We start from the raw sequence: 21,073 nt of genomic DNA on the forward strand, positions 1-21,073 counted from the left end.
CTTTGCTCAACTGATCTTTGGCAAATCAGGAAAGCATATCCAATGGAAAAGACAGTCTCTTCAACAAATGATGTTGGGAAAATTGGACAGCCACATGCAGGAGAATGAACTGGACCATTTCCTCACAACAGACACAAAAATACACTCAAAATAGATGAAAAGCCTAAATGTGAGACAGGAATCCATCAAAATCTCATAGAAGAACACAGACAGCCGCCTCTTCAAACCTCTGCCACAGCATCTTCTTGCTAGACACATCTCCAAAACAGAGGAAACAAAAGCAAAAAATGGACTGTTGGGCTTCCGTTAAGATAAAAAGCTTCTGCACAGCAAAGGAAACAGTCAACAAACTACAAGACAACCTACAGAAGAATGGGAGAAGATACCTGCAAATGACACATCAGATAAAGGGCTAGTATTCAAGTTCTGTAAAGAACTTATCAAACTCAACATCCAAAAAATAAATAATCCAGTCACGAAATGGGAAGAAGACATGAACAGGCATTTCTCCAAAGAAGACCTACACATGGCCACAGACACATGAGAAAACGCTCAACATCACTCATCTTCAGGGAAACACAAATCAAAAGAACAATGAGATCCCACCTCACACCAGTGAGAATGGGGAAAATTAACAAGACAGGAAACGCACATGTTGGAGAGGATGTGGAGGAAGGGGAACCCTCCTGCACTGTTGGTGGGAATGTGACCTGGTGCAGCCACTCTGGAAAACTGTGTGGAGGTTCCTCAAAGAGTTAAAAATAGACCTGCCCTATGACCCAGCAATTGCACTGTTGGGGATTTACCCCAAAGATTCAGATGCAGTGAAACGCCGGGACACCTGCAGCAATGTCCCCAATAGCCAGACTGTGGAAGGAGCCTCGGTGTCCATTGAAAGAGGATGGATAGAGAAGCTGTGGTCTGTGTATACACTGGAATATTCCTCAGCCATTAGAGACGACAAATACCCACCATTTTCTTTGACGTGGATGGACCTGGATGGTATTATACTGTGTGAAATAATTCAACCAGAGAAGGACACTTCTCATACGGTTTCACTCATATGTGGAATATAAGAAATGGGGATGAGGATCATAGGAGAAGGGAGAGAAAACTGGGAAGAAATCAGAGGGAGACAAACCACAAGAGACTCTTAAGTACAGGAAACAAATTGAGGGTTGCTGGAGGGGAGAGAGGTGGGGGGAGGGGGTAACTAACTGGGTGATGGAAAATTTTTTTAAAGATTTTATTTATTTATTTATTTATTCATGGGAGACAGAGAGAGAGAGAGAGACCCAGGCAGAGGGAGAAGCAGACTCCCCGAGAGGAGCCCAATGTGAGACTCAATCCCAGGACCCCAGGGTCATGCCCTGAGCCAAAGGCAGATGCTCAACCCCTGAGCCACCCAGGTGTCCAGGGTGTTGGGCATGAAGGAAGGCAGGCATGTGATGCAATGAGCACTGGGTGTTATATGCAAATAATGAATCACTGACCTCCACACCTATGTTGGCTAATTGAATTTAAATTTTAAAAAATAAATCTACCAGTCCCTCAGACCTCTTTGTTATCCTTTAAATAAATATAAAATATAATGCCGCTGTAGCAATACCAACACCTCACTGCACTCCCGTAAGAGTCTTCCTCTGCTAAACGATACCCACCTTGGGATCAAGGGCTGTTTTATTCATGCCTAGTTCCTGGCACGGAGCACACAGTGCTTATTTACTAAGAAATTGAATAAATGTTTATCATGGCTTAAAGTCTTTTAGCAGATGCCCTTTGTCTACAAAATAAGGTCTGAACTCATTTCCGATGAGGTCGGGCGCGTTCAGGGTGGTATGGCCGTAGACTGAACTCATTTCAAAGTTGTAACATTAAGCAATGGCTCCCCATAAGGCCTTTCCTTAATCTAGTCTTTTGCCGTGTCCATACCTTTATTTATGATCCCGTTATAGCAAAATACAGCAATTCTCCTAATGAGTGTTAGGGTTGCAGGCCTCAAGGCCCTGACTCATCCAGATTCCCAGTTGAACTATTTAAGGGTCTAGTCAATCAGGCCAGTCCTGCACTAAGGGCCGGATGAGAAAGAGCCTGTGGAGCTCTTGTCACCTATGGATCTAAAGAGAGTGCATGAGCTACGGTGTAGGCCAACCTGTAAGCAAAATGGAAAACGTTCCCATCCAAATCTTGCCAGTTCGGTCTCTCTCCAGCTAACGTTCCCCAAAGCTTCCCTGCCCACCGCTCTTATGTCCTCCTGGGTGGGCAGGTCTTTTTTTGTGGAATCTTACACTGCAAATAACGTCCACTGCTATCGCCCACCGTATCTTCATGACCTCGTGGGCGCCAGGTGGAAGCAGTGCAAAGAGGCCGCTCCATTCGCCGTGAAGTGTGTGAGTGCTCAGTACTGAGGAGCTCTGCTTTCCAAGAGAAGAGACTGTGAGTGAGCTGTCTGCAGATCCCTTACACTTCGCGGGTTGACTTGACATTCGCCGCTGTACGTGGGCTGGAGCTGGCACGCGGCAATGCCAGCGTTTCCTCTGCTGCTAGCATGTAATTAAATGCTTTGTGAAGCACTTGGGGACATTCAGTTATGTGAAAAACATCACAGAAGTGAAGGTTCCCTTTGCCTTTGTTCTTTAGTCTAAGGTGTCCTGTTTCTTACATTCATTCAGTTATTCTTCCTTCGGGTACCTATTGGTCCTCATAAAGTCGGAATTAGACATTTGCAGAGGAAGATTTTCTTTTACACATTGGGAACTGTCTAATAAATAATCTGGAAGCATTTGCTGTGAAGGACACGTCTTTGATTTTATTAGCTGAATGATTGTTATTCCTTCTCCTGCCCCTCAGCCTTACCTGGTAGGTCACTAACAGGCTGGAGTTTCGGTCAACCGGATTCCTAGCCGCCTCTGCCTTCCCTCTCTGTCTCGTTCTCTCCCTGCGCCAGCTGTGGTGAAGTCAGAGGCCATGTAAGAAGCCGAATCACTGTCGTGTGAGGGAGTGTGGTGGAGTCCAAGCCCCTCCCAAGTGACAGCTTCCTCTGCTTCTCAGCCCCTCCATCATGCCGATGCTTTTATTTCCAGAGGACAAGGCAGGTCCCTGTTTTCTTTGCCTCTTGCGTTGTCCCGATGACCTCACTGCTCTGAAACCCAACTACTGGCTGTTCCCTCCCTAGTGTTCCTGTAATTTCCTGTCCAAGGTTTTGAGAGTCGTTGCATCCTCCGAGAGCACCTCCGCTGGGTAATATTTGTGGCCCAACACCTGCACCGCCCCACAGCCCATGTCCCGTAGGCCAGGTCTGACACTGCCCTTCTTCCTCATTCCCCAGGCACAGAGGAGCAAAGTCCGTGCCAGGCCTTGCCTGCTGACCAGGCCCAGTCTCGCAGAGCCAGGTCCTCTCTTCTTTAATTCCAGTTTCTTCCCTCTGTTCACTGTCCTTGTTACCATGGGCTAACTATGCCAGGGAGTGCGGCCACTCCAGTTTTGACAAGTCCCAACTTAGAGTACTACCTCTACATTTTATCATAGGAAAATATGTCATTTTTATCTCTGATATTAAAAATGCAAATCTTCAAATTTGCAGATCTGGGCACATTCTATAACTTAATATAAAATTCTACTAGTTATTTATCATGATGTTGCTTTTGTGGTTGAAAAGAATATTTTAAGTGGGGACACACACACACACACACACACCAAAAACATGTAGTAAATATACGCATGTATTGATACATGCAACATATAAATAATGTATTTATGTCTGTATATAGTATATACATATATCTATGAATCTTCATTTAAAAAATTATAGAGGCAGAGCAGAAGAGCATTAATACTTGTCATGAAAATAACAGCAATGTTTTCATAAAAGCCATTTTAAATATTTCTTCAATTAAGGGACTACAGTATTAAGAGACTGACTACATCACGGTATATATGGAACATTAACTATCACCAACAATATTTCAAAATCCAAAGAAAAAGAAGCAAAGGGATCAACCTCTGCTTGGCCACGAGAGGCACAGACAAAATTTGTAACGATGCTTAATTACGCCCTTTGCATCAACTCAGACTGGATTGCATAATTACATCGATGATCCCAACAGGCTATTTCATCTAGAAATAATATTCTACTCTGCTCTTCTCCCTGTGAAGGCAAAGATGACTCTTCCACTTACCAGTAATCATATATATGCCTAGTACATTCTGAAAAATCAGATTGGAAATTTTCAAAGTACACCTTGGGTTTCAGTTGTCATGCTGGATAGTATATTATGTGCCGTTCGAATTGGCAAAGGGATGACCTTGTTCTATAAACACACTCGAATTGTTATTAACAAAGGCAGGTGCTCAAAGTCACTATTAAATAACATGCTCCCTAGAAAAACGATTATAATTTCTTTATATATTATACACACACACACACACACACACACACACACACACACTTGAAGTATAATTGTCTGTTTTTAGACTATAATATTAGAAACGCAGATGTATGGCTTCTCTGAGTCTCAGTGTCTATGTCTATACTAGGATAATAGCACCCACTTACACACACGACTATTGGACACACTGAGTAAGATAATGTATATGAAACACCTAATAAGAATATGACAGATAATAATCATTTAATAGATGTTATCTACTCTCCCATTTTCATTCATGAAATTTGAGGAGATCTTGACAGTTAGTTATTTCTACAAAGTAGTGTTGTACCCCAAGAGCAAATCTAGCTTGGGTGGACATATCACCATATCAATTTAGTCATTTGGATTAATCTTCCGGTCTTAATTGGTTTAAAACAATCCTGGCTGGTTTCACATTCGCTAATATGCAATATCATACTGCAGTGACCACGATGGCTTTCATTTATTGATAACTATGCTCTGTGCATTATTCCTATACCTAAAGCTTTTCTGAAAGGCAAAAATTTACTCCCTTCATTTTGCAAGTTAAAAATGTTCAGGAACCATGAGGTTAGGAGACATACATAATCTCTACAGCTAGCAAATTCCAAAGCTAGTAACTGAGCAGTTGTGCTGGCTCTCCAGCTTCTACATTTCCCCCACACTGCATGAACTCCCTTTTGTTTTCTCATTTATTTCTCACCAGCCTATGAGACACAGCCTTTGTGATATTCATGGTATTATCTTCACTGAATGATACAGTTCAAGGCATAGGGTAGATCCTAAATAATTTCATGAAAGACAAACGGACTCTTAAGCACAACCAACGTAATCCAGTCCAGCTCAATAAATAGATCTAAAGGTTTACCCAATAGGCCTATAAAATTCTGGTTGTAGGAAAATTACAGTCCTAGATAAGAAATATTGTAGTTGTAGTTTCCTAAATCAGTCTGTGTTTTATTACCTGGGAACTTGCAATGTCGTAGGGGACTCCATATGTGTAATGCTAACATCCCACCAGACTCAGTGCAGTGAGCTAAGCATCATGCAATGTGTGTGGGTATACACTTGACTTCTGCTTCAGGTGGTCAGAAAAGTGTCATTGGAGGGGCTTCGTACGGTGATATCTGACGTGGACTTTGAAAGATGAGCAGAATTTCAATTCATGACAACAGAGAAAATGACATTTTCAGCAGAGGGGGAAGTACTGGGAAAATAGAAAAAAGTAGCTTGTAAAAAAGTAGCAGTTTGCGTAAAGGTTGTACTTAGACATAGTTTAGGCGACTCAAGGAACTTCTATAATTCCAGAAGTGACACGTTTGCTTAATTCGAACTCAAAGTAACCACAGAAGCTGAGCATTCATACTTCATCTTCAGGAGTCAGAAACGGTGGCCAACTTTTATCAAAAAGTTTGCCTTTCTCTCTGCCCTTGCAAGGCATGACGGGGAAAAGTCAGCTGTTATCCTTGACTGCTGTAGAAGTAGCTGAATGTGAATTAAATGGAAGGAGCAGTAAAAGATAAGCCCAAGGAGAAGGCAAGGAGTACGATCAAAGAAATCCTTGAAGTGTTAATTGCAATCACTGAAAAAGAGGTAACATGAAGCTGAGAGTAAGATGATCTGCTATAAATAGAATTTGAATGCAGAATATTAGAAGGTCAGCAGATGGGGCTCTAAGAGGTGAAAATGACATAGATATTCAGACTAAGAAATAAAGCGATGTGATAAATTCAGAAAAAGATGAGATGAGTCCAAAACTAGGAGATAAATTTTCACTTTGTGGGTTAAACCAGCTAAATACAAAGAGTACAGATAAAACCAGCTCTTTGCAGAAGTAATTAGAGGATAAAATGACTCCCAAAATAAAGCAGAGAGCAGAGAGTTTGTGAAAATAGAATCCACAGACCAGCATGTGGTCCTAGGAATACAGGGCATATAAAGGAAAATGTGTAGACTCTTGGTAAAAATTGTATTGAAGTTTGCACGCTCTCTCCAGCTCTTAGGATTGTTGGCCTCGGACAAGTCACTTACCCTCGTTCATCCTCAGTTTCCACATCTGTATAATTTCTCTGATTATACCCTTGGAGGCCGTAGAGGAGTGGGACTGCAGGATCAGACTGTTGAATTCAGCTCTTAGCTCTACAACTTACCATCTGTGAACGTTGAATAAGACAATTTTCTTGCCTCGTTGTTTTTTTCCTCGGTAAGATATAAATAATATATGTTACAACATTTATAAAGAATTATTTCTAGGAGGTGAAAGGCAAGCTATCAAAACTTGTGAAGGCAATATGGAATAATTTTATTATGATCTCAGGATTGGGAAGGATTTTTTCTCAAAGAAACGATGTTTATAAATTATAAAAAAGAAAGACTAATAAACTTGATGATGTCAAAATTAAAAGCCAGTGAAGAGAGCAAAAGAAAAACCATAAACTGGGACAAGGTATCAGGAACTCACACGAAATGTTAAATATCGATATTCAGGATATAGTAACAGCACCTCCAGCAAACCTTACAAATCAGTAAGATAAAAGACAATAAGCCCATAGAGAAGAAAGAGAGTTATTAACAGCACCCTCAAAATTCTGGTTCATTGAGATGGAGTGGGAAAGGCAGGAGATAGATATTCTATTTCTAAAGCTGGGTGGTGAATACTTAGGTGTTCATTTATCGTTACTCACATCTTATACGCTTTCGTTAGTAATAATACGTATTTCTCAAGACATTTCTAAAAAAACGGAGATTGAAATAAGTACCTGCTTCATCAGGTTGCTATGAAGATAAAGAAGTTATTTAGAACAGTACCTGAAATATAGTAAGTACTTAATAAGTGATGATGATGATGATGATGACGATAATCTTAAAACGTTAGAAGCAGTGTAAACAGTTAATAAAAGGTAAATATTGTTTTTAAGCGATTGTCTAGGGAGACAATATGTGACTAGAGAGAGTGTGGTCTGCACGGAGACCAGAAGAAACCCTCCAGGTCCCACAAGTAGAGGTGGTTCGTCACCACACTGTAGGCCTGTCATACCAGCCCTTACGAGCTCCTGGCTGGCACACAAGTGCATATAATAACCTACAGTTTCTCATACGACTATTCTCAGAGGAATATAATATGCAAATCTGCTCTTTTCATTAGCTTTATTACACTTTTTTTCCATTGATAGAGAAACGTCTTATTTTATGTCTCAATCTCTTCTGAGTTTATTTAGTGGAAGCTTTAGCCTTCCAAAATCAGAGAGCATCAATAAAATTATGTTTCTAGACCAGTGAAGCAGAAGACTGGTTCCTGGATCACGATCCAGCCTCAGCAGTGGAGCCTGGCCTGAGCCGCCCAGCAGACTCCTCTCTGATGCGTCTCAACTAAAAAAGGTTGAGGAAAAAATTGAAAAATGTTTTGATAAGAGACTGTTTTGGTTAAGGTTCTTGGCAAAGATACGGAGTAGCAAGTATATGTTGTCTCTCGAGATCATTTAAACATACCGGCATGGCCCCTGGTTTCCTGTTTTGAGTTCAATTCTGAAGTATTGTCTACAGAGTGTAAATGAGGTTAAGCATGGAGACAAGGAAGGTGTGTAATAGGTAGCGGGCTATGAATTGATGGGGAAGCACCGATCATCAAACCAAAGAGGGGAGTGATATTTTCTGTGTGTTGTTTTTTTTTTAAGACATGCAGTGTCAAGACAAAAACTATAGCTGCTTGCTCCTTATAAATGCAAAGGAGAGAAGTTCCCTAAGACTGTTGAGCACTTGTTCTGTGTATGACTTATAGCATGAGAAGTGTAATAAATTTTACTCCTATTGTCTAGGTTTAACAATAAAAAATAAAAATGTTCAGCAAAGGGTAGTCCGGGTGGCTCAGCGGTTTAGCGCTGCTTTCAGCCCAGGGTGTGATCCTGGAGACCCGGGATCGAGTCCCATGTCGGGCTCCCTGCATGGAGCCTGCTTCTCCCTCTGCCTGTGTCTCTGTCTCTCTCTCTCTCTCATGAATAAGTAAATAAAATCTTTTAAAAACGGTTCAGCAAAACCGCACATTTAGGTATTATTTGTATGCGTGTGTAGTTGCAGAATCTGGATTTGAGAATCTGCTCCTAGGTTGATCAGTACTTTCAAAACCGTGAGGTAATCACCAAGAGAATTGATAGAGTTTATATAAATGGAGATTGTAATAAAATGAGAGACATTGTGTTTTCTGACCATAATATAATAGTAGTTGAAATTAATTTCTCAAAAGCTAGAAAATTTGACGGAGACAAATAGAAGAAGGTTAAATTCCCATTAGAGCAGATGAATTGTCCTTAATGGTAAGCAGGTTGATAAATAGGAGAAAAGATGCTCTCTCTTCTCAAAATACCCAGGAGGAGCATTAAAGAAACATTTTTCTGACTCTTGTTAAAATGGAAAAGCAGACTATTTGGGGTCTATGGGGTTTTGCAATATGGGAGAGAGATTGGAGTAAACTCCAAATACAACAAGAAAAAGTGGGGATTTATAGTCAAGTTACAGAATAGGGGTCTATGAATGGAAAATTCCTAAGAGACACCAGGGATGAGGAGGGATTTGGCCAAACTGGCAAGGCAGGGTTCTTCCTGAAGGCAGATCAGAGTGACCGGATAGCATCTGGGGAGACAGTGAGAGATGAGGAACTGGATCAGATATCGAGGACAGGAGAATCTGCCTCAACCGACTTACTAGGATTCTTACTAACACCGAGCTCATGAAGACACACCCAGGAATGGGACCCAGGCAGGCTCAGAGGAACCTTCTTGGGGAACCTGGTCAAGGAGAGGGTCTTTGTCTTATTAACAATTGGCAATTAATAATACAAAGAAAGTTCTCAGGAGAGAGAGAAATGGACCTAGAAAGTATGACGCTAAGTGAAATAAGCCAGTCAGAGAAAGACGATAGGTTTCACTCATTTGTGAAATTTAAGGAACAAAACAAACAAGTGAAGGGGGAAAAGAGAGGCAAACCAAGAAACAGACTCTTAACTATAGAGAACAAACGGATGGTTCCCAGAGGGGACGTGGGTGGGGGTTGGTGAGAGAGGTGGTGGGGATTAAGGAGGGCACTTGTGATGAGCACTGGGTGATGTACGGAAGTGTTAAATCACTATATCATACATCCAAATTTAATGTAGCAATGCTAATTAACTGAAATTAAAATAAAAACTTTTTTAAAAATCTCAGAAGAAGGAATAAAGCCCCACACCCTAAGCCTGCGTGTAGAAATTATGCGGGGGGGGGGGGGGGGGGCTGGTCCTTGCATAGAATTTCTAAAGATAAAGCAATTGGAGCAAATGGTATACACACCACTAAGTGTAATGAGGTAAGCGTGATAACTCCAGTTGATAAGGAGAGAGGGTAGATAGGTAGGTAGATAAGAAGGTAGGTAAACAGAGACTAGCAGTGCAGGGCAGTTTTACTTGGGAAGTTGCAGCGATGCTGGTAGGAAGAGGTTTGATTTGGGGTATATTTTGATAGAACAATGAACAGGCTATAGTGACAGACTGCATTTAAAGTATGAGAAAAAGAGAGGAGTGTGAGAAGATTCTAAGTGTAAGGCCTGGTCACCCAGGTGAATAGTGGTTCCACTTAAACATGGGCAAGACGACTATGGAGGCAGCATACAGAGTTTTCTTTGGACATGTTAAATTTCAGATGCTGGTGAGACATCTAAGTGGAAATATCAACTAGGTATTTGAATGTACCAGAGGCAGTACCCTAAGAAAAGGCCCACACATTTTAAAATTATTATGGAACGAAGATCAATCAAAAATTAAGAATGATTTGGCAACGCATGCAAAAAGTCCAGCACTTCAGTGTAATTTATTTCAGCAACATTAATCAACGAACATCATGAATTTATTTAAAAAAAAAATCCTTAGGGTGAAGCTAAAATCTCTGCACAGTCCACGAGCCAAGAAGTGGGGGAAGCCCTTTGTGATGCTGCCAAACCTGCCTGAGATCCCTGTCGAGTCCCCTGAAACGTCTGAGGGCGGCTTCCAGCCAACCTTTGGCTGCACTTTTAATGGCATATGGGCGGAAGGTATGATGACCAGCACGATGAAGCAAGAGATGTCGCTAACGCTATTTCCACAAAGCAGAGAGATATTTTATAAAGTGGAGACAACAAGCCATACTTATCATCAACTACATGCTGTTTTTGGATAGGATCTTGTTTAGAGTCTGGAAAAAAAAAAAAAACCCACACAAGAAGATAAAGCTAAGTAGAGAGTCATAAACTTCAGTTAAAAATATGCAAAGTGTTAAAGGAGTATCCTGGGAAGAACTGAGATTCCATCGCATGTGAAACGATGAGTGGAAGGGACTTGGAAGGGACATCACGGCCAGGCTGCCCTTGAAAACCTGACTGGTGGCCCCTCAGAGGAAGAGCTGGCCACTTGCTTGCCTTCCTACGTACATGCCACCCTTCACAGGCTTCGAGAACTGTCTTTTAGGAGCACAACTCATATTTTACTTCTCCCATTTCTCAAATATTTAGTCGAGGTCCTCCATTATCTGATATCAAACTATTTTTCGTACCACGCGTTCCACGCGCCGTGTCTCCTTGTGTTTCTCTCTGTTGTCCTTGTCTTATGTTCTGCTTTAACCTTTGGAAAACATTTTCCTATAGAATTTTTCTCATCCTTCTAGAACCGGGTTCAATGTCTTCTCCTCTAAGGAGCTTGATCATCCAAGCATAGTGAATCTTTGTTTCCTCTATTTCTTTTCTTTAGTTAAATTTGACTTCACGAGCAAGTACTACAGTTGTTATAAAGTTGTTAATTTTCCCAGTGAGACTGTGAACACCAGGAGGCCAAACACCATGTTTCATTCCTTATGTTGGTATTTCTTCAGCCTTTAGCAAAGTGCCACGGTCACTATGTTCAAGACAGACCTGAAATCATGAATTTTAAAATGTTTTATCAGGGCCTGAGATAGGATTTAATTCATCTTAGCTCTTGATATTTATATTAGTAATTTTAACACAATTAAAACCATAGTTTTTTTTTTCTCTTAATTCCAATTTTTCCATTTATCTACCTATAGATTGAAGTGGAAACCAGAAGTTTGGGGTAAGGTTTAATCACAGGTCTTTCCCATTATACAGCATATTAAACAATGAACAACGAACAATGACCACAATACAGGTAGGTATGGTCCTGGGAATTTTAAAAGAAGTTTCTATTTCTTTCTTTTTGTTCCCCAGTCAGGCTGCAAGATTTGGAAGTTTTAGATTCGAATACAGGGGTGAATTTCAGGTGCAGTGCACCAGATAACCTAACCAAGGACCATTTAGAAAGTTCTTGATGTTTCTATGGAAAGATGCTATGAAAGAACAAATTACTTTTCTTTATGGCTTCACTTCATTTCACTGCATTTATAGTTATTCATTTCAAAGTTAACAGGCTTTATCTTTATCCTTATTCTCTGTATTCAGCTTTATTAAAACAAACTGTTCTCCAGGAGGAAATTATTGTAGATTATAGAACCGCATGTCACATAGAAATATAACAAAATAAATCCTTGGTAAAGTATAATCCTTAGTTTTTCAAAAAATAAGTTATCTATCTTTTAATTTTAATTGGTATTTCTGAAATGATTGACCACTTTGGAGCATTGGAACTTGCTGGGATTTAATATATCCATCAAGAAACTAGGTGGTAGATGATGTTTTTAAGATAGACTTGGAAATTCCCCATTCTGTTCCTGTACATCACTGACATTATAAGCTAGGTTTATCCCTCATTGTGAAGGCAGCTTAGCTCCTGAAAAAGCTGTCGAAGGAGATTTTTTTTTTTCAAAAAGAAAAGGAAGAAGACAATTATGGAAGAATTAGTTACAATGCAAAATCTTCAGTTATCACTATGCTCCTACGGAGAACATTTATTGTTATAGGCTAAACTGTGTCCTCCCCAAGGCATTCAGGTTGAAGTCCTAACCCACACTGTCTCAGCGTGTGACTGTACTTGAAGATATGGCCTTTAAAGAGATGTTTAAACTAAAATGAGACCATCGGGGTGGGCCCTAATTCAATCTGACTGATACACATATAGAGGGATTTTGGACACACAAAGAGTCACCAGATATACAAGATGAGGGAGGGCTGATTCTTTCCAGTGCTTCCCATGACTGGATGTTTACATGTGTCTGATCCGGGGGTGCAGCTTTAAAATTCTCACTGCAACCCCAACCTAAGCCATTTTCTTAAGAGCTAAGTAAGCTAACTTTTGGGTTCCATCTTATTTATTGCTTTGTCTATTCACTTGGATTCCATTTCAGGTGAAAAAAAAAAGGGATGGAATTCATTTATGTATTTAAAACTCAACATAAAAGAAATTAAACATCAAGTTCGAGAAATCATAGACTCTGTGCATGATAAATATTTTATTACAGACTAATTGATTGTGATCCACAAGCTAGGTAAACCAGCGACAAGACGGCTGATAGGCACATTTTGACTCTAAAACTGGAGATGACTTATTGGTGATTGGTTTTGTTCAATTTGCCACCTATAAATCACATTTCCAGTCTGTTTGTGGTCTTATTATTTTCATGTCTTACTTATCCTCTGGCTTTTGGACCTTTTATTAATTATAACCCATTTTTCAAGATGAACAACAAGCTCAGGGGTAAAAAAAAAAAAGCTAAATTTAAATTTTATGATGTTTGATTTTAGTAAAAAGGGAAATCCTGGCTTAGCGGTGTTTTCCGATTATCTAAGCTATAAAACTAGTATATTAATGATACCTACAATGAAAACTCATTGTGTATGTATTCCATACCAGTATGTGTATATTATAGCAAAAATCTGAGTACTGTACATAATCTAACTCATTTAATCCTTGTATCAACTTTGAGATGAAAAGGGAGTACGATGTGGTTAAAAGTACCTTGCCCAGAGTCACCTAGCTGGCAGGAAGTGGAGCTGAGAATTGAACTTTGGCTTTTGGATTCCGAAGCTAATGTGTTCACCACAAAAACTTGCTACCTGCCCAAAGCCCTTGGCATTGAGAGCCACACACAACCTTTCAATAATGGGAAGCCCCAGAATCAGTTCAGGAGGTCATTGTTCAGCTAGAGAAGGAGATTAACTGTTGAACCAGTGACTTATTTCAATGCACATAGAAAATAATTTGAAAAGTTTGACACATAATTCAAACAGGACTTCTCTTATTTTTTTCCCCAACAAGTCTACCAAAAATCCTTTCTTTAGTGAAATTAAAGAAAATGGTAATTTAGCCATTGCTATAACTGCTTTAAACAAATTGATGACTTTTTAATCACATTTTTTTACAGCTCTTGGGGAAAGAAAGTCCAGTTAACTTTGCCAACAACATAATCTCTTAGTGTTTTAAGATTCCTAAGTAAACTATCCGGAAAAACAAACACTAAAATACTATTTAGCAAAACTTACGTATGAGAGCTAACCTAAAAGTTGCCCCACACAAGTAAATGATCAAAGGGTCTGTTTTTATTAAACTTCGTTTACAGAACAAAAATTCCCATTTGGTTCTTCTTTATTATAAATAAACTTCCTAAACATTAGCAGATTTCCTTAATTGCCACCGCGAACATGTTCTCCTCTATTAAAATCTAAATCTGGATCATGTGAAAATAACAGTGTAAGTAAAGTGAATCTGACTTCATGTGCTAGATGAGCTAAATACAGTTCTACAAAATATGTATCTCTGCTGAGTCGGTCACTCACAAAAAAAAAAAATAATAAATAAAAATGACCTCAAACGCAACATGAAGCTCCCTGAAAGCACATGCACAGAAATTTAATGAGTATTAATGATATTCTAAAAGAGATGCTAGACTTGTTAGCGGTGAGCAGGGAAGCCTAGATCATGCTAATGTTAGAGCCGAACAGATTCCCTAAATGCCTTTCTTGTTGATGCGAGATTCCTGTTTCCATGGCAACCTGCAGTGAGTTAAGAAGAGTACTGTTAAACTGTGCTGCAATTTTGCTTAGTCTCTCTGAAGGAAAAATGTCAGAAGAAACCATTTCTCCATCCACAGTTGTAATCAGAGATCGTCTGCCTCCACCCACAAGCTTCTGTTTTTGCTCCTGAAGAAGAAATCAAAGGCAGTAAATCAGAAATATGTTGAATGACCTACTGCGTTCTAGATGAGCTACGGACCCTGTACTGGATCCAAGAACCACATTTGCAGCCCGTGAGCCCTGGAAAATCTGTAGGAAGGGATCAGAACAGATAATGGTGCTAAATCATGAACAGGGAAAATAATGAGGAGAGCATCCGGACCCTGATTCCTAGAGGCTGGCTTTAAATGTGTTACAGCCCTTCCTCTAGGGTAGTGCACTTCTCTGTCCTGTTTTTGAAGCTCTGGCATTCTTTGCATTTCGAAAAGAATGGAAACATAAGGAATATTTCTGTTGTTCTGCAAGGAATCTAAATCAAAGCTCTGACAAGGGACGTCTGTCCGCACGTTTGCTTGGGCTTTCCTGATTCATTCATTACCCTGCTCAAGACCGAAAGATTCCTCCTGAATGACAGAGGCAGCATGTCCATTGGCAAGTATCCCAGACCATTCAAGGGGGAGGATGTAAGTGAAAATCGAAGATCCTGATACAGGGCGCCTCTCATACGAAATGCTGTGATAGGATCACACAGTCAACTTTAAAAATCACGTTTGTTTTGATGTCTCCCAGGACGCCCGTAGCTACCACTTATGGGCATACCCACCGTGCTCTAGGCATTACGCTTTACGTGCACCTTCGTATTGATTGTCATACAAGTTCACAAGGCAGGAACTATGAATATTATCTTCCGTTTTACAGATGAGGAAATTACCGAGTAAATCACCTAGAGTCACGCTTCCCTAGGAAAAATGTTGGAGTGATGGAGGTGGACTGTGAGGCTGCCTACCCACCTTGGAATCAGTCTTCTGCTGTTAATAATAATAACAACAACAACATCAGAGAATAGTCATGTATCCCGATCTAGATCTAGATTGATAGATCGATAGGTATGTTAGCAATATAGCCGAGGGAAGCAGGCTGGTTGGAGTGGGGAGACTGGTGGGGACGCTAACAGCCCAGCCAGAGTTCAGGGGCCTCCAACACGGGCAACTGCTGCTCAGCTCCCACTGGTGTTTGTCCCGTGGAAACTCAAGCTGCATGTGGCCAGACTCTTTTTTTTTTATTTTTTTTTTATTGGAGTTCAATTTGCCAATATATAACATAACCCCCAGCGCTCATTCCACCAAGTGCCCCCCTCAGTGCCCATCACCCAGTCACCCCAACCCCCGCCCACCTCCCTTTCCACTACCCCTTGTTCGTTTCCCAGAGTTAGGAGTCTCTCAAGTGGCCAGACTCTTATTACTTTCCAAGACAACCCACTAATTCCAATGCTCAGGTGAAGTCTACGCATTTTTAAATGTGAGTGCAAAAGAGAAATGTGAGAACGGAGAAGTTCTGCCCCAAGCTTTCTTATTGTTTTTCTCTCTCTTTTAGGAATTAATCATTCTCTCCAAAAACTGAAATGATTTCACGAAAGAACCCGACTTCCCTCCAAAAACAATTCCAAGGACAGAAATGAACAAAGAAATAGGAATGCTAGAATTGGGGGTAGAATTTGAGTGGTAGAGTTTCTGATAGATAAAGCGGAAAGAACAGTTGTATAGACAGCATTCAGAGGTAATGCCCAGTTCTGATTTTGGTTTCACATACTGAACTTCTCACAAAAATGGGATGCTTTCTTTTTCTTCCTCAATGTTTGATTTTTTTTTTAAACCAAACAATCAAAGTAGAACAGAATTCTATTTACTTAATTCAGTAAAGTAACATTAAAAGAAAACTTGTATGATTTTCTCCTGTGTCATGGTGCAAAGTGGCAAGTTTAATTTAGTTCATCTGAAAGATGGTAACAAGCACACAGCAGAAATGAGTAATTTAGATTTTGAAAGCTCCTGCTATTATAGGCACCCAAGGTATCAAGGATTGAGAGATCTTTAAGACATACACCTCCCACAGCAATGGCCCCTTTCAGACAGCAAGGATGAAGCCGAATTACACTGGAAAGTGTTTATTATTGATTATCTTATTACATTTACTTTTAATGACAGAAGGTCAAATTACATGGCTGTGTACAGAATTACATTTCTATACATAGAAAAAAAAAGAATCTCCTTGTTTCATCTTAACTGTCTCATTAAAGGAACAATAAAAGTCTCTCTTGTGGGGGCAGGATATGGATATGTTTGTTCAAAATGTCCTACTGATTTTCTCAGGCACTGTTAATATTAAATATCAATAAATCATTTTGTTGGAATAGTGGTATTAGACCATTTCCTCATAATTTACTACAGTCATTAACTGGCCAAATAAAAGACCCAAAGTTACATGAAAGTGAGCATGATCATAAAAGTAAATTTGAGTGCTCACAGTGGTCTAGCAACACATGTAATGATTTATGAATATGGCTCCTACAATGATATTTCGGGGATTTTTTTTTCTCATTTTACAGAGCTGTGAGACTATAAAGCAACCAAACTCAACCGGCTTTAATAGCAGCCAATCAGACCTAATGAATTTTGAAATGGAAGCACATATGGATGGAAGTAAAATCTTGTTTTTTGGGAATCTGAATTTTAGGCCCAGACAGGGAACCAGAACCAACACTTGAATTTCCATTTTCCTTCAATCACACACTCTATGTCCTGTTATCTACTATTTCTTAATAATGATAATAATGATATTAGACAATAAGATATTTAGTTCTTAATATATACCAGGCCTGGTGCTGTATATATATATTTTCTCATTTAATGCACATGACAACTTTGATATAGGGGATGCTATCTTTATGTTGTAGGGTAGGAGACTGAGACAAAGAGGTTAAGTGGCTCACCTAATCATAACTAGTAAGGACTAGAGCAAAGATATAAAGACACCTTTTTTCACACTAATGCCCTCACCACTCCAGTGCAGCAATTACTACTGTTATGCTGCTATTACAGTCTCATGAATCCAGGACACAAGTGGATTTCTCTGGATGACAAAACCCAAAGAGCTGACTAGGCTGAGCAAGCCACTCAATCACCGGGATGTCGTCTCCTTTGTAAAATGAGAATAACGCCTTTGCACTGCCAACTCCATGGGATTATTGTGAAGATGAAATGAGGAAATGTACATAAGAATAATTTGAGCAATAGCGACTGCTAGCAAATATAAATTATTGTTAATATACCATTGGTGTCTGCTCGCTTCGGCAGCACATGTACTAAAATTGGAACGATCCAGAGAAGATTGGCATGGCCCCTGTGCCAGGACGACATGCAAATTAGTGAAGTGTTCCATATTATGTATGTGTGTATATATATATATATACACACATATCATTGGTGAATCCAGTCAATTAAATGTAGGAATATTTATTTTGCAGAGGGCAATCAAAAACATATATTTTCTGAGATGCCTGGGTAGCTCAGCTGGTCAAGTATCTGACTCTTGATTTTGGCTCAGGTCATGATCTCAGGGTCATGAGATCGAGCCCCATGTGGGGCTCTGTGCTCAGTGGAGAGTCTGCTTGAGATTCTCTTCCTCTCTCTCTGTCTAAAATAAATAAATCTTGTTTAAAGACTTTATTTTTCTCTTACTTTTGATTTAACCCAATCTAGAAAACAACAAAAGAGCTAGACAGATGGAAATCAAAATATGAGCATGAGAAGATGATGGCATACAGGAATGGCATAGACATGTGGTAAAAATGGAATTTCTAATCTTCCTACACTGTAATCTAGACCTTTGAATAGACGAACAGTGAAACTTGAGTTTACAGGAAGTTCCCTACTCTTCATCAGCAACTTATGGGCCTGGGGAGAAGAGGGTAGAAAGACTGGGGATCCCCCCTATTTAGGATTTCTTATTAGATGAATTCCAGATATAAAATCATGGACAATATGCTCTTCCCTACCAACTTCTGCTGGGAAAAGTAAGGAAGGGGGCTAAAGACCTGGAGGGTTTAGTGATAAGCTTTCCTAATGCAAATCAAGGAAGTGGGTGAGAACCATCTTCAAATAGTAACCTAAATGTCAATTGCTACAATTGTTGTGGGATCATAGACTATTTCAAGCTAAATAAAAATAAGCAATAAACACTAAATCTGACTAAAGCAAATTATGAGATCATTATGTTTAGAACTGTAAAAAGATTCTGCTTAACATAACATGTCCCGGGCTGCATTGCATTGTTCAGTTTGCCCCTGAAGTCTTTATTGACTACATATGTTGAAATTGATTGGGCCTCTTTAATGTCCATTCTTTTTAATATATTTTCCTCTTCTCTAAATGGAGTTAAAGAGTATGTAACAAATTCGGAAAAATGGAAGCCTAACTTTAATGATGAAGGATAGCAGAATGTGCTACCTCAAAATATGCCACTTTGGCATAAGGATTATTTTGAGCTAAAATCAATTGAAAGAAGCAGATGCAAGGAAAGCTCTCTGCCCACCTCCTATTTGTCTAAAAGTAGGACAGAAATTTGTAAAGGTGTCCCCTTTTCCCCTCTTTACCAGAAAGGACAAAAGCTAATCATTGGAGATGATTCTAAGCCTTATCAGCCCAGAGAAGGCATCAAAGAAGTCAGCATAACACATTTTGCTAAAACTAGCATTTATCTACCCGTTTCCCCATATATTTGTCTTCCCACATTTGCTGCCCCTGAAAGCTGCAAGTCCTTCTCCTTTGTCTTGTCACTTCTGTAAGATCTATCATTATTTTGGTAAGATGTTATATAAGTTTAAATTCCAACCACACCTGTGAATTACTCATCTCTGAGTCCTCCCACACGTATGCATGTGATGCACATGCTAATAAACTTCTGGGTTTTCTTCTTATCTTTATAATGTGTCTTTTGTTCATATAATTTATAGGACCCTAACCAAGGAACCTAAGATGAGTAGAAGAGGAAAATATTTTTTTCCCTTCCTTACACTGAGAACCACTTAGAAAATTTTTTACTTAAAATATCCCAGAACAATGGCCCCTGTGAATTTGGTTCCATCCTTCCTTTACAGCCTCACTGCCCCAAACTGCCTCCCCAAATGCACACACTAACACAATTCATATCCCAAACACACCACACTTCCCACTCATGCAAGAACTCCAAGCTCTTTTATACATCCAAACTTTTGTATTTCCAATTTCCACTGTCCAACATGACATAATGTCTCTTTGTGGAACAACAGAGGTCTGCTCGTCTTTCAAGATGGAGCCTAAGTGTCCCTACTTGAACAAAGATTTCCAGAACTCCTAGACACAGTGATCCTCTGTGCTCCTTAACTACTGTGTTCACGTCCCTATTACAGCATTTGCCATGTCCTATGTGTAGTAGGATGTCCTGTTTGAACCCTGACTGAGTCAGGCTGTGTATATTTCTAGAGGGCTGGTGGCTGCAATTTGCACAAGTATTTTGCATAAGATTTTTTTAATGCTTTTTGGTTAAAGGACAGGGAAATTTTTGTTTTGTTTGTGTTTTATCTGTTTGTCTCGAGCTCTTGAGAGACATAAATAAAAATAGAAAAACAACAGAGCATATGTCCCTGCTTAATCCTTTGGATAAGTTGTTGGCTTTTTTAGAGAGAGAAAGAATTACAGCTGGAGACATTTTTTTTTTTTTTCTGAGAGTCTGTGAGACCCTGTGTCCCTCTGGGCTCTGCTACAGAACACGCTATTAACTAAATGTAACTCAAAATTAGATCAAGGGCAATATCCTTACACTGTGGTATAGGGGAGAGGAGTGGCTTAGGGCCACCATCAAAAATGGTGAAGTTCCCATAAGGCATTTAATGAGAACAGGACAGTGTTTTTCCTCCCTTCCTGGGTCTCACCTAATCAGTGTGTCTACTATAAAGTCTCTGAGCTGATGGATCAGTTCATGTTCCAGAAGAAGCACCTTTTGGATATTTCTAGAAATCTCTGGGGATATTTTGCAAGAGGCAGGAAAGTCCTGAGTAAGCAGGTAGGAGAAAGAGCAAGATTGAGAGTCTTTGGGATGCTGGGTTACATATTCTCTAGAGCATTAAAGACCTAGAATACAGCTGGGTAGCTTTTACTGTCAGTACAAATTGCCACTCTCATTGTTTCATTGCGTGCTCATATATCCCTGTGGGCTGTGCTTCTGGTCAGAAATGATGTCTAAATAATCAAATTGGATGCACCTTATCCAACATGTATAATCATTGAATGAAAGAATGAATGGCTACAGATTAAATCAAAGAACACAACTGATTGTTGCTTTGTGCAAGCTTAATTCCCAACCACTTATTTTTCTTTATGTACCAGAATTCTTGTCAAATTACCTAAAGTCATGGAAGAGCCAGGGGAAACTGAGAAAACTGTTCAACTTGAACATCTTACCAAGGCAAAGCAACCCAGTAATCTACCTTTATATTTTGTGGGCCACACAAGTGTTCTCCATTGCTAAACAGCGTTCCAGTCCTACAATAAGAGTAGCAAAGTGGTGAAAAGCACAGCTTTAGAGTCCAATAGCCTAGATTGAACCTTTGGTCTGTCACTCTGAGCTTTGTGTCCTTGGCTAATCACTTGTGCTTTCTATTTAAATTCTGTCATTTGTTTAATAAGGAGAATAATACCTACCTTGGCAGGTTGCAGTGAATATTAAATAGA

The 21,073-nt window shown here is 39.7% G+C and overlaps 1 non-coding gene across 1 annotated transcript; it reads left to right on the top strand.

Annotated features, from left to right (window-relative positions):
• The first annotated feature begins 17,643 nt into the window (after positions 1 to 17,643).
• On the top strand, positions 17,644 to 17,750 carry LOC129520321 (U6 spliceosomal RNA). The gene has a single exon (XR_008666558.1). It is a non-coding gene; the product is annotated as a U6 spliceosomal RNA (small nuclear RNA).
• The last annotated feature ends 3,323 nt before the right edge of the window (positions 17,751 to 21,073 follow it).

This window comes from Nyctereutes procyonoides, unplaced genomic scaffold (genome assembly GCF_905146905.1).
Source record: "Nyctereutes procyonoides isolate TBG_1078 unplaced genomic scaffold, NYPRO_anot_genome, whole genome shotgun sequence".
Classification (NCBI taxonomy): domain Eukaryota; kingdom Metazoa; phylum Chordata; class Mammalia; order Carnivora; family Canidae; genus Nyctereutes; species Nyctereutes procyonoides.